Below are 13,687 nucleotides of genomic sequence, written 5' to 3' on the forward strand. Positions count from 1 at the left end.
TCCTTGGAATCAATATCTTTGGAGGAGTGAAGGAAGAAAGATTATGCAGAGGAAGGAATGAAACTGGAATACAATTGTACAAAGGACTCAACCAGTGTGATTGAGAGCCCTAGAGCTAGGCTTGCCTTTCAGAGTTATCCTGCAATCCGACAGGGGTCTCATTGCTTATAACACTGTAAAAGCCAGTCATTGGAATTAGGGTGTCCCCTGGGAGGGCCTATGAACTTGATGGAGGTAGCATTTCTTGGAAAGTAATTTAGCTGTGAGCTCTCAGCCTTCAACACACCCAGCAGCTGGAGGAATGGATGCTTCAATCCTTTAAGAATGGATCAGTGTGAATGTTTTCATCAGCCTAACCCTTGCTCCACTCATATCAATTTTTATTTAATAATAAAATATTCAGACAACTCCACAAGATTCTAGTTGGTCTCCTTTTCTTTTCTTTTTCTTTTTTCTTCTTTTTATTTTACTGTTTATTTTTTCCTTAGAATTTTTCTCTTTATTTATTTATTTATGTTTGGCCATGCCCTGAGGCATGTGTGATAGTTCCCCTACCAGGGATCAAACCCATGCCCCCTGCAGTGGAAGCATGGAGTCTTAACCACTGGAATGTCAGGGAAGTCCCTAGTTGGTCTCCTTTCCTGAGAAACCTTTTAGGAAAGTTAATTGGATGAACTACAAACCCCTATCTCCCCACCCCACCATTGTCACTTGACCAGAGGCCTTAACTGATATCTATCTACAATATCAGTTGCCCCTTATTTGAGATTTTTCTTAACCTAGGCTAGTGTTTTTGTGGAGGGATGATCAAGAACCTCTTTTCTCATGGTCTAAGTTTCTGGGTACATACCTTTTTCAGGGCATGGCAAATACAATAGTCCATTTACTGTCAAATTTCTGCCAAAAAATACCAAGATATGCCCCAAAAGTTCACCTGAAGAGCCAAGTATCTCCCTCCATATACCCCAGTTTTAACAGTAGGACAACCTCCTGTTGATAATTGTGGTCAATTTCCCCAGACGGGAGACTAATTCTTTTTCTTGCCTCGTGGTTTCTTGGCACATGGAGTCTGAACTAACCAAGCAGCATTCATAAACTAAAGTCATTAAAACAACTGCTCTGTCCTGGGGTGAAGTCATTTCTCTTTCACAATGAGCACCTCTAAACTCACAATGTTGGCATGGAAAGTACGGGTTCCCTAAGAAGGTAGCTAAGTGTGAAGGTAAGCACGCTGCTCCTACTTTTACCACCAGCTTCCCAGACCCAAGTGTTCTACCTATTGGTTCTTATAATAGCTGTTGACTTAGGATGTACAATGCATCCTGGAGGACGGCACCCCATTCTCACAGTACAAACTCCAAGTCAGCACTTCAGTTCCATCTTCAGAGACCATGCTCCACACTACTGAACCAGCAGCTTCTGGGTGACACAGTGTTTGATATGAACAGTGGACCTCTCCACTGTGCATCCATTTCCTTTGCTCTAAAGTGGATTTCTTTGTCTGATGAGAAGTATCAAACACTTTGTGAACACTGATGGTGCTTACTCAGGTCCTGAGAGCAAGGAAAGGCTAACCTGTACCAGGAATGTGTGTGAATCCAGGCACAACACTAGGGTTTACAGGGCCCAACTGGCTGATTAGTTTCCTTGAGGGAAGTGCCCAGCATTGGTCTTTGTTGTGGGCAGGTCAGATATTCAGCAACAGCAATAACTAGATAGGCTTGTTGATGAGGACCCAAATCATAGGGTCTATGTGTAGTCCACTTCCCTGCTACCAGGATCACTCTAATCCAACAGCCATCATGCAAGTACTGGAGACTGGTAAGGAAGGTTGGGTGGTAGAGTCATTCTGTTTTATTGGTTACTTAGTGCCTCTTCCATGATGGTTCTTTATTAACATATAACATATTTATTAATACATAATACAAAGATATTTTGTAAAGTCCATTTATGTGTACTCCATACTGGCCTTTTCTCTAGTAAAGTTTTTCCCTAATGTTACAATCTTTCTACTTGCCTCTAGTCAACCAGCCAAGCCATTCATGAACCTGCAATATATCCTTAGCTCTGGAAACTTCTCTTTTAACAGAAAGCAGGTAACAAGGAAGATTACCCAACAATCTGGCCACTGGGTGCATTGTCCCTAGTCATTATGTTTCCTGGTCACTCACAGATAGACTCTAGTGCAGCAGACTCCTAGTTTCAGTTTTCAATCACTGAGTCAAACCATATCATAATCAAAGGTGGCTTATTTACTCCTCAATCCATTGGTCATAAGTGACACCCACTCCCTTATCTGCCCACATGTGTGAGCTGAGGGAAATCCACTGGTGCAATAATGCTTAATGACACTGGGTTCTAGGTTACCTACTTGTGCAGCTTTTTTATGAACTTGGAACATTCTCATTTTTAATCCTTGGCATACAACTTCTACCTTAAGATTGATTTACATTGGGCAGCAGACTTAGTGGAATTGACAGAACCCAGGCCATCACAGACTGTTCTAACTTCATATTCACTTGATGCCCCATAGTCTGGTAATTTTTTATCTTCCAGGACTCAGTAACACACCAATAACTATTTTTAATAGGTATAATTTGAATGGCTTAGATCTGCTACAGGGTCCTTTCTTGCTCTTAGGCTCACTAAGAGCTGGCAGCCTTCCACCTCACTCAGAAGAATGTGTTGAATCTATATTCCCAAATGTGAAATTGCTATTGTAATCTTACCGATCTAATTTTCCCAGTATTACAATAGCTAAGCGTCAACTCCCTTGCTTCTTTAGTTAAACAGCAACATACAGCCTCTAAAATTCTGGGATCATCCCCTTTGCTACTTGGGACAGCAGTCCTGTAACAGCACCATCTCCTCTTAGCCCTGACTTGCCGAGAACACCCACACTGAGTTTCTGTGTGATGTCATTGCATCTTTCTCCAGCATGGTGCCTACTGCTGTGATATAGTGTCCACAGACCACTCCCAGCATCCAGGGAACAAACCTTACTTAGGATATCCACCCCCTTTGCTTAACATTTTGATCTTTTCTTTTACTGTTTACCAAAGCTTTTCTCTCTCTCTCTCTCTTTTTTTTTTTTTTTATCTTAGTGTTAGTCATCAGTTTTCCCCAAACATCCCAGGTCATTCTAGTAGTGTGTAGGCACGGTTTCTTGAGGTCCATACCAGAGTGTTCACCCATATTTCAGGGAGGTAATCCCGTATCAACAGACTTTTCCTCATATAACTTGCATTCCGCTTCCCATGGTCCCACACCTCAGAATCCAGGCCCACGCATGTCCTCCCAACTCCTTCCGTATATATTTGCTAGTTCCTATGGTTCCTTTGAAATATAGTCCCTTTTCTCTGGTAACAGGCCCAGCACTTCCTTAGCCAGAATATGAGGTGAGTTAATCCGGCTATTATGTTAATGGCCTGAAGTGGAAGTAGGGTAGATCATGAGTGAAGTACTTGTTTTCCTGCAAGGCATTGGTCACAGTAACATCTCGCAGCAAGAGGGAAATGCTAGGCTTTAAAAGGAAGTAATGGGCACTCCTGCCAACCCAGAAGATTCACATATGGGAATTTAAGGTTACCTAGTTCCTCATGCCATTCCTTGGGGTCTTATTTCTTCTTAATCATGGCCCCAATCTTAGTATAGCCAGCTGCTGAAGTTGAGAATTCCACATCCTCTGGAGCTCTGTTACCCTTATAATTAAATTATTAACCTTATATTCATTTTTTTCTGCCCTCTGGCAACACATAGGAGATGAGACTCCTTATGTATTGCCAAGGAGGCCCTCTTACTTTCAGACTTAGCTTTTCTCTCTCTCTCTCTTTTTTTTTTAAGTTGAGATTAAAATTGGCATATAACATTGTGTAAGTTTAAGGTATACAATGTGTTGATTTGATATTTTTATACATTGAAGAAGGATTACCACTATAACATTAGTTAACATTTCTATCACTTATACCACATTTCCTTTTTGTGGTGGGAACAATTAAGATCTAGTCTCTTAGCAATTTTGAAGTTTATAATACAGTATTTTTGTCTACAACCACTATGCTGTGCCATTAGATCTCCATAACTTATATATCTATATTATTTGCAAAGACTTAGCTTTTCTTACACCCTCAGGCTTTATTCTCTTTCTCCAATACATTAACTGACCCCAGCAATAGCCAACCAATTCTGTAATCCCACAGTAGGGACTTCCTCTGAACTTTTCAAATGACTAGTATTGACCCCATCAATGTCTTCTCTTTTACTAGTTTCCCATCAAGATCATCCCAGAGATGGTGTCTACTTTCTAGCTGTGATGACCTTTTTATTAGCAGGTAGAGGTTAGGTGATTAACCTCAAAAATATCACTTTACAGTCTGCTTCCTGGACTGCACCTGACTGATTTTATGTTTAAAACCACAGTCCTTCCTCATGTGCATTTCTAAGTAAATGGACCAACCTGACCAAAGACAATTTAGAATATCATTGGCCATTATGGGGAACTTTTCAAATCCTCAAACTTAGTTTCCTTAAAATTGAATTGGACTACAGTAACCCAAAACCTTCCAGACATGAGTGGAATGTTTATTTCAATTGGTATTCTGAGGCTTCCCAACATCATCAGAGTCGAAAATTGCCTCTCTGCAAAATAAGATTTTACAATTAACTGAGACAAACAATTAAATAAAGTCAAAATGGTTCCTGAAGCCTCAGGCTCCCCTTCCTTGGATTCTTTGTTCAGGCCCCTCCTGGCATGCCATCTTGTCTCTCTCCTTTGTCTCCTCTTGGACAGATTCCACCTCTGATGTCATCTTCCTTCTTCCCTTCTACACTGCCTACATCTACGTATACCCTCAATCTCCCCATACTAATCCTCTAACCATACTTCCCCTTTTCTCTGAAACCATCCCTACTCTCTTTTCCTCTGAAACCTGTTCCTTTCAAATGATGCCTCTGAAGGTCCAGAGGCTAAACCCTTAATGTCTTATGTTCCCTGCACTAAAGTTGAACTGTGAGCTGAAGTCAAAGATTTTCCCAAAGTAACAGATTCTCACAGATTTGCTGAGGAATGCAATATCGTCATTCAAATATATCAACGTGGATTCTTTGACTTATATCAGCTAATTCATATGCTTCTCAGTGAAGGCCAGACCCAGCATTGGATGAAAATTGCTAATTGGGAAAATCCTGAAATGTCTCTAGAATTACAATAGGGAGACAGTCCAATAACTTTTTATATAAGCAGGCTCAGGCAATCACTAGGGGACTTCACTGAACAATTTCTATGGTTTTGCCAAAGACTTGATTGGAATAAAATTCAGGCTTTCACTTAAAAATCTGATGAATTTATTCAGGAATATTACAATTGACTTCAGATTATTTTTAAAGAAAATTCTTGTCTTCCTTCAGATGTTCTTCCACACAAGTAACTTTTACGTGTATATTTATTAATGAGCTGAACTGGGACCTTTCCCCTCTAGTAAAAAGGACGATGATGGAAAGGGAAATTTTGTGTGCTCTGGGTATAGTTATTCTGGCAAACCAGGTCTCTCCTACTCTAGACATCACATCAAAGGCAGGTTACCAAAACACATGATTTTTAACTACAGAAAATGAAGGCCTCTGAATGAAACAAAAAATTTTCTTAGTTTCTGCCACTATTGCAAAGAGCCAAGACATTGAAAAAGAGATTATTACAAATTTAAGCACTTTAGGAACCTTCAGCCCTCTAACCAGCTTTTCCATTGTTCTCCCAGTTCTCAATGACAAGGCTCCGAGGAGCTCCACAGGATCTTCCCAATCTTCCTAATCAGCTTGGAGAAACATTTCTCCAGATTGGGGATGAATATCTCCCAGTTCTAATTAACACCAGAGCCACACTCTTAGTACTCAAACCCAGGACTATAAAACAGACCCTGCCTTGGAGTAGTAAACAGTTCAAATAGAGGGGATCCCTAATAAACTTCAAAAGGTTCCTGTCTCAGAAACTAATCCTTTTTGTTTAAGCCTTTTGAGAGATACACACCTATTTCTTCTTAGTTCCTTTGGCCTTACCCATTTATTAGGCTAAGACTTTCTAGGGAAGAATCATGCCAGGATTTTGTCTCTCAAAAGGGGAATATAATTCTAGAAATTAACATTAGTTATCAAATTATCCACCAGGTGAATTAAATGACCCTTTGACATCTTAGTTTTTCCTTCTCTAAAGGTACTAGAGCAGATTTTGGAAACACTGATCATTTGTCCCTATTGAGTCAGCTACCATTTTCCTTATGTAGAAAATCTCCTACTGATGTTGGCAAAATTCATAACACATCTCACAGCAAAGTTCAAACAGAATTTTAACCTCTTCTAAATCTCAGCTCCACCCCTTTTGAAACTCATAAACTATTATCCTTTGAAATAGTACATGCCACCCAATGCACTTGGTTTCCTGCTTCTTTTGACTCACAACTAATCACAGTAGAAATATTCTAAAATTGGAAAGGCATAATTGTTTTTATTAAAAATATCCATGTTTGGTAGAGCAATATTTTCACGGTGTGCTCTTGGGAGATGAAAACCTTAGGAATCACACCTTGCAATGTGGGTATTTTGTCTATTGGAAAAGACACCTCTAGAAGAACTCTTTTCTGTCTCACTGGAAAGGCCCCTATCAAGTACTGCTAACCAACCCTTGTGTCATCAAACTCCAAGGAAGAGACTCTTGGATTCTTATGACACACCTAAAGAAAGTATCAAAACCTGACTGAACCTGCACATCATCAGGTGACCTGAAAGTAAAATTTCCTGGAATTGAAGCAGGTGATAGCTGATGACAGCTTTCTCAAGATATCTGAACCCGGCTTGTTTGAAATTTTCTGTCAAACCTTTGATGATGATGTAAGCTTTCATATGCTCTCCAATGTCTTTGATTTTGATAACATATGGACATTAGATAAAAAGTGCCTCCCTCCTGTCCCACCTTGTTACTTGAATATGATCTTGATAGGTTTCCAGTCTGTGACTGCACTGTCTCCCTCCAGTGTGAGACACAACACCCAGGAAAGTGTCTTCCTGACATTGATGTACAAAATGTCACTGAAAATAGAGAACCTGAATCTTGATCAATGATGCTTTCAGAGAAAGATCTTGATCAAAAGGGGAAAATGCAGAAAACTTAATGAACAGAAATCCCAATTAAATAGCACTGGGAGGCCAGAAGAGGGGGATCTCATATCCTGTAATGAAAACAGAGCCCAACAGAAAGAAGAAAGACTTCTTTCCTTTCTTGAAAAGAACTCTGCCAATGAAAAACTATGGACTCTTTGCTTACTATAGCCCTCCCACCTTTCTTTTCCTTTCCTTGTCATGCATATGGCTTGCCAAGTTTGCAGACCCCAAATTGCAATTCTATGCTGATCCTGAATAAACCCATCTTTGCTGGAGAAAAATCTGGTAATCTGTTTCAGGTAAACAGCTTCCATTCCAGTTTTCCAGCATTCTTATTTACATTATCCATCATATTGTGTAATATTTTGTCTCTTATACAGAGACACACACACAGCCTTGACTATAACATAAGTACACCATATAACTGACTAAGAATATTTCAGATCATGTATTTTCACATTTTTACCCTTTCAATTTCAGAGTTTATTTTACTCTCTTAAGTCCTGATACTTCCTTCTAACACATCTGGCACAATTATAAAGGCATATAGATATAAAGCTCTATATCATCTTAGATTTTAAGACTTAGAGGATATTTGAGTAAACCCATGAATTATATTATAATTTTACAATTACATTTTTATAAGTACTGTTTTATTCTCTCAAGATTTCTCATTCCAAAATTAGAAAAATGAAGTGCTTCTATAGAACTTGGGAAAATATCAACATTGAAATTTTAAAAACTATAGTACATAAAAGAATTTCTTGGACTCAGAACTTTAGAATCTCAGTGAATATATGTCCTCAAAGAGTTACAGCTATTTCTTCCTTTTTTTATTAAAAACATTTGCATGAACAGAAAACATTGTTTTTTAACAGTTCACAAGCTTCTGCTGTTTTTATGCTCTCTGAAGGCTGTATCATCTTTTAATGTCAGCAGTTGGTTGCCATAGAAATTATAATGATGTCACTCACTATTTAAGTCTAGAAATAAACAGAAGGAACAGATGGGCATTTGAGAATGAAGGGCATAATTTTAATGCAAATGTTCTTGAAAATAAAGAATGACAGGTTAAAAATCACATGCAAAAAAATAAAACTACCACGTGCAACATTTAAAATTAGGATGTATCTCTATTCTACAGTGAGCTAAGATGCTGAGTTGGAGTCAGGGGCAAAAGAAGAGAAGGAACAGGAAAAGCGTTCTCACAGAGCAAAGATTAAAACAGAATCGTGTCTTATGGAGTTGAAACCAGATCATGGTTAACATTACATGGATGTGAAATTCCAGTAATCTCAAGGAGGGATGGGACTGAGACAGACTGAAAAGAAATATGAACTTAATCTCAAAGAAACCGAGGAGGGTGACAGTTAAAAAAGCAAAGCCAGTAACGTATCTGAGGACAGATAGAAACATGTTTTACATTTATGGCCAGAGAATCAAAGAAGACACATGGATCTAGGTCTAAAATGGCAACAAGACTTCTTTTAAAATTTCACGGTTCCATAATGCAGCAACATTTACTTATAGGAGATGTACAGCTGCATCTATTATATTCTTTGTAAAAAAAAAAATTCTCACTCTGAGATATAATATAATAATTCACAAATTACTTAAAGTATAGCAATGTACTCTGGGCACCACTACAATAGGAGTCACACTAAAAATCAAACCAGTAAAAGCATGAAAAATACTACCAATTTAAAATTAAGACAATTTAAATGGAACTCTGACACACAGACGTTTTAGACACTGTTTTTAAAATATTGATTGGGGTTGTAAAAAGACTATGGATGTTTCTATCTGCAAGCCTTTTTTGTTTTGTTCTGTTTATCTGTGTAAAAAAAATAATAAATAGAAATCTCTTAAATAAAATTTGGAGACCAGAAATGGGAACTCTCACACCCTGTGAGGATAGCAGAGACAAACAGGAAGGAGAAAGACTCTTCTTTCCTTCCAAGGACATGGAAAACCATAGGCATTTTGTTTACTTTAGCCCTCCCAACTTCCTTTCTCCCTCTACAAAAGTGTTCTTTGCTTGCCATGCAGGTACTTACATGTGGCTCACCATGGTCGCAGATCCTGAATTGCAATTCTCGGCTAATTCTGAAAAAAAAAAAAACAAACATCTCTGCTGGAGAAAAATCTGGCAGTCTACTTGTTCCAGGTCAACATCTGGATAGAAAAATTTACTCAATGGTCACATATATAACTAGAAAATAAGAATTTGGGGGGAAAAAAGCTATCTTCTAAAGATACACATTAAGTCAATTCAAAATGGAAATCCCCTATGAAAATGGAACACAATTATTTGAAAGACAAAGAGAACTATTTTACCCTGTACTGATTTTCACTATCTGAAGTTTTAAATTTGGTACTGATGTATTTTAAACATAAACTATATTGAGTCTTGAGCTGATGGAAACAGGCATCCTGGATTAGTAACTATGCAGTGGCACTGAGTGGTGTCCTTAGAAGAAACTGGGTCCCCATTGTAGCTTTGTTCCTGGTGGCCCGTGCATATAACCCCTTCCAGTTATTCTTACATATGTTACCAAACCAGGTTTGTTTTGTCTGACAGGTAGCAATATAAAATGCTGAGACCCTGAGGTTTGCAGTAAAGGGAGGGCTTATTCACAAGGCAGCCAAGCAAGGAGACGGCAGAATAAATCTCAGATTCACCTCCCCAAAGGCAAGGGGTTGAAGTATTTATGGGATAAAGAATAAAGAAGCAGGATGGTCTGAAGTGCGGGAAGCCTGAGGAGGGAGGGGAAATGTGATTAGAGAAAGGTGTGGTAATTGTCATTCTGTGCAGGCATGTCCAAAAATGGAAACAGTTAGCACAAGATGAGGGTGGAGTTTTTGGCCCTCTGACTTCAAAGAACACTGACTAGATGCTCTCACATGGCCAGCTGGAGGGTCAGTGGCAGTCCTATCTAGTCTTAACGAGCTCACCTCAAACTAACCCAACTGACTCCAAGTTCCTGAAAAAGAACTTGGGAAAACCTCTCATTGTTTAGGCTATGTGCTGCTTGGAGTATATGCAAGTCTTTTGTAGCAACAATTAAAATGATCTTGATTAGTGAAGGCAATTTACAGGTGAAATGGATTACCCATGGTTTCACATGTTTATTATGTTTCTGTAAGGAGTGACACACTCAAACAGCCAGAGACAACGAGAGACCAGTATGTTAGAAGTGCTGTTTTCTTCAGTAATATTAACTCATAAAATCGAGTTGGGTATTTTGAGTTCACCTCTCTTTAATGATTTTAAAATTTTGTATTACAAAATTTAAAAGAAAATTAATGGCTTTGTTATAGACTGAATACTTGTGTCCCCCAATATTTACATGTTGAAACCCTAACCTCCAATATAATGGTATCAAAAACTAAGACCTTTGGGAGATCATTAGAATCAGCCGTCATGAATGGGATTAGCACCCTTGTAACAGCCTAGAGAGAGGTTGCTTCTTTTGCTCTCCACCATGTAAGGATACAGCAAGAGCACAGCCATCCACAAACCTGGAAGCAGACTCTCACAAATCTGCTGGTGCCTTGATCTTGGACTTCCCAGCCTCTAGAAGTGTTAGAAACTTGAGGACACAGGGTGGAAGGGGGAAGCTGGGGCAAAGTGAGAGTAGCATTGACATATATACACTACCAAATGTAAAATAGTTTAGCTAGTAGGAAGCAGCCGCATAGCACAGGGAGATCAGCTTGGTGCTTTGTGACCACCTAGAGGGGTGGGATAGGGAGGGTAGGAGGGAGACGCAAGAGGCAGGTGATATAGGGACATCAGCATATGGCTGATTCACTTTGGTGTACAACAGAAACTAACACATATTGTGAAGCATTTATACTCCAATAAAGATCTATTAAAAAAAATATGTTTGTTGTTGAAGCCACCCCATCCTTGACAGTTTTGTTAATGCAGACTGTATGGACTAAGAGGGGTTTAAATTAGATGATGAACTTACATGATTTCATAAAATTAAAAAATGCATCTTTGAAAAGTACAGAAAAACAAACATTTATTAATTTAATCTTGGGGATGGTTACTGGTCTGAATCAGGTCTGGAGATGTTTTTGTCATTTACCTATTCAGGGTCATCTACAATGCACTTCATATTTTATGTTCATGTGCTGTTTGGGACAACCCCAGTCCATCTGATCAAGTACTGTCAAACACAAAAATTGTAAATAACTGCAAAGAACACTTAAAGCTTGTATTTAATTACCAAAAATTTACTCTTCTTTGAACAACAACAAAAACATTCTTACAATTATACTTTCACTACTTTTAAAATTTAACCAGAATGCTTCAGAAGTTGCTATGTTCTTTCAATGGTGTTTTGCACTCCACATGGACAGAATAGCAAAGGCTTCCCTTCTATAAGTAACTAGTATAAAGAACTGTTTAAATCCTCTTGGCTATTGGAAGGAAGGAAAAGACAAAACAAGTATAATCTGATACTTACAGTTGATTGTTTTATGTATAGAATAATTTGCATATTGCTAAAACTTTTAAAAACAAAAATACAATAATTTAATAATAATTTATAATTTATAAGTGTGTATAGTTTAGTAATTTTCTAACATATATGTCCTTCTAGGAAAAGGAGAATTAAAATTAAAAAAAAAAGTATTTACATCCCAATACATAAAATGTCTTCTAAAGTCTCCTAAGTGAAAATAAGAGACTACTATTAGATTAATATTTTTTGTCTGTTTATTCCTTGATCATGAGTTGATAAAGTAAAATCAAGGGTAATTTTCACACTGTCAGAAAATGTGAAGTAATTTATAAGTGGTTAGTGGCCATACAAAAAGCTTGATTAATTCTGTTTTACATTTGGTTCACAACTTTGCTGATAAAACACTCAGAATGAATGCAGGTAAATTGTTGGACAATGATATTAAAAATACTGGAATAAGATTTAGAAGATTATAGCCTATACATTTTTATGCCATTGAAGTATAGTTGACTTACAATATTATATTAGTTTCAGGTATACAACATAGATTCCACGTTATTATAAATTATATTCCATATAGTTATTATAAAGTAATGGATATAGTCCCTGTGTTATATGTTACATCTTTATAATTTATTTAGTTTATACCTAGAAGTTTGTACCTCTAAATCCCCTTCACCTATTTGGCCCACCCCGGACCCCTCTTCGATCTGGTAACCACTAGTTTCTTCTCTGTTATATGTGAGTCTGTTTATGCTTTGTTGTATTCATTTGTTTGTTTTATTTTTTAGGTTCCACATATAATTGACTACATATAGGTTTTGTATTTCTCTGTCTGAGTTATTTCACTAGCATTATATCCTCCAGGTCCATCCATGTTATCATAAATGGCAAGGTATCATTCTTTTTCATGGCTGAGTAATATTCCATTGTATATATACCACATCTTCTTTATCCATTCATCTTTTTTTTTTAACATCTTTATTGGAGTATAATTGCTTTACAATGGTGTGTTAGTTTCTGCTTTATAACAAAGTGAATCAGTTATACATATACATATGTTCCCATAGCTCTTCCCTCTTGCATCTCCCTCCCTCCCACGCTCCCTATCCCACCCCTCCAGGCGGTCACAAAGCACCGAGCCAATATCCCTGTGCCATTTGGCTGCTTCCCACTAGCTATCTACCTTACATTTGTTAGTGTGTATATGTCCATGACTCTCTCGCCCTGTCACAGATCGCCCTTCCCCCTCCCCATATCCTCAAGTCCGTTCTCCAGTAGGTCTGTGTCTTTATTCCTGTCTTACCCCTGGGTTCTTCATGACATTTTTTTTTTCTTCTTAAATTCCATATATATGTGTTAGCATATGGTATTTGTCTTTTCCTTTCTGACTTACTTCACTCTGTATGACAGACTCTAGGTCTATCCACCTCATTACAAATAGCTCAATTTCGTTTCTTTTTATGGCTGAGTAATATTCCATTGTATATATGTGCCACATCTTCTTTATCCATTCATCCGATGATGGGCACTTAGGTTGTTTCCATCTCCGGGCTATTGTAAATAGAGCTGCAATGAACATTTTGGTACATGACTCTTTTTGGATTTTGGTTTTCTCAGGGTATATGCCCAGTAGTGGGATTGCTGGGTCATATGGTAGTTCTATTTGTAGTTTCTTAAGGAACCTCCATACTGTTCTCCATAGTGGCTGTACCAATTCACATTCCCACCAGCAGTGCAAGAGTGTTCCCTTTTCTCCACACCCTCTCCAGTATTTATTGTGTCTAGATTTTTTGATGATGGCCATTCTGACTGGTGTGAGATGATATCTCATTGTAGTTTTGATTTGCATTACTCTAATGATTAATGATATTGAGCATTCTTTCATGTGTTTGTTGTCAGTCTGTATATCTTCTTTGGAGAAATGTCTATTTAGGTCTTCTGCCCATTTTTGGATTGGGTTGTTTGTTTTTTTGTTATTGAGCTGCATGTGTTGCTTGTAAATTCTGGAGATTAATCCTTTGTCAGTTGTTTCATTTGCAAATATTTTCTCCCATTCTGAG

The sequence above is a fragment of the Delphinus delphis genome, chromosome 14 (genome assembly GCF_949987515.2).
Source record: "Delphinus delphis chromosome 14, mDelDel1.2, whole genome shotgun sequence".
Classification (NCBI taxonomy): Eukaryota; Metazoa; Chordata; class Mammalia; order Artiodactyla; family Delphinidae; genus Delphinus; species Delphinus delphis.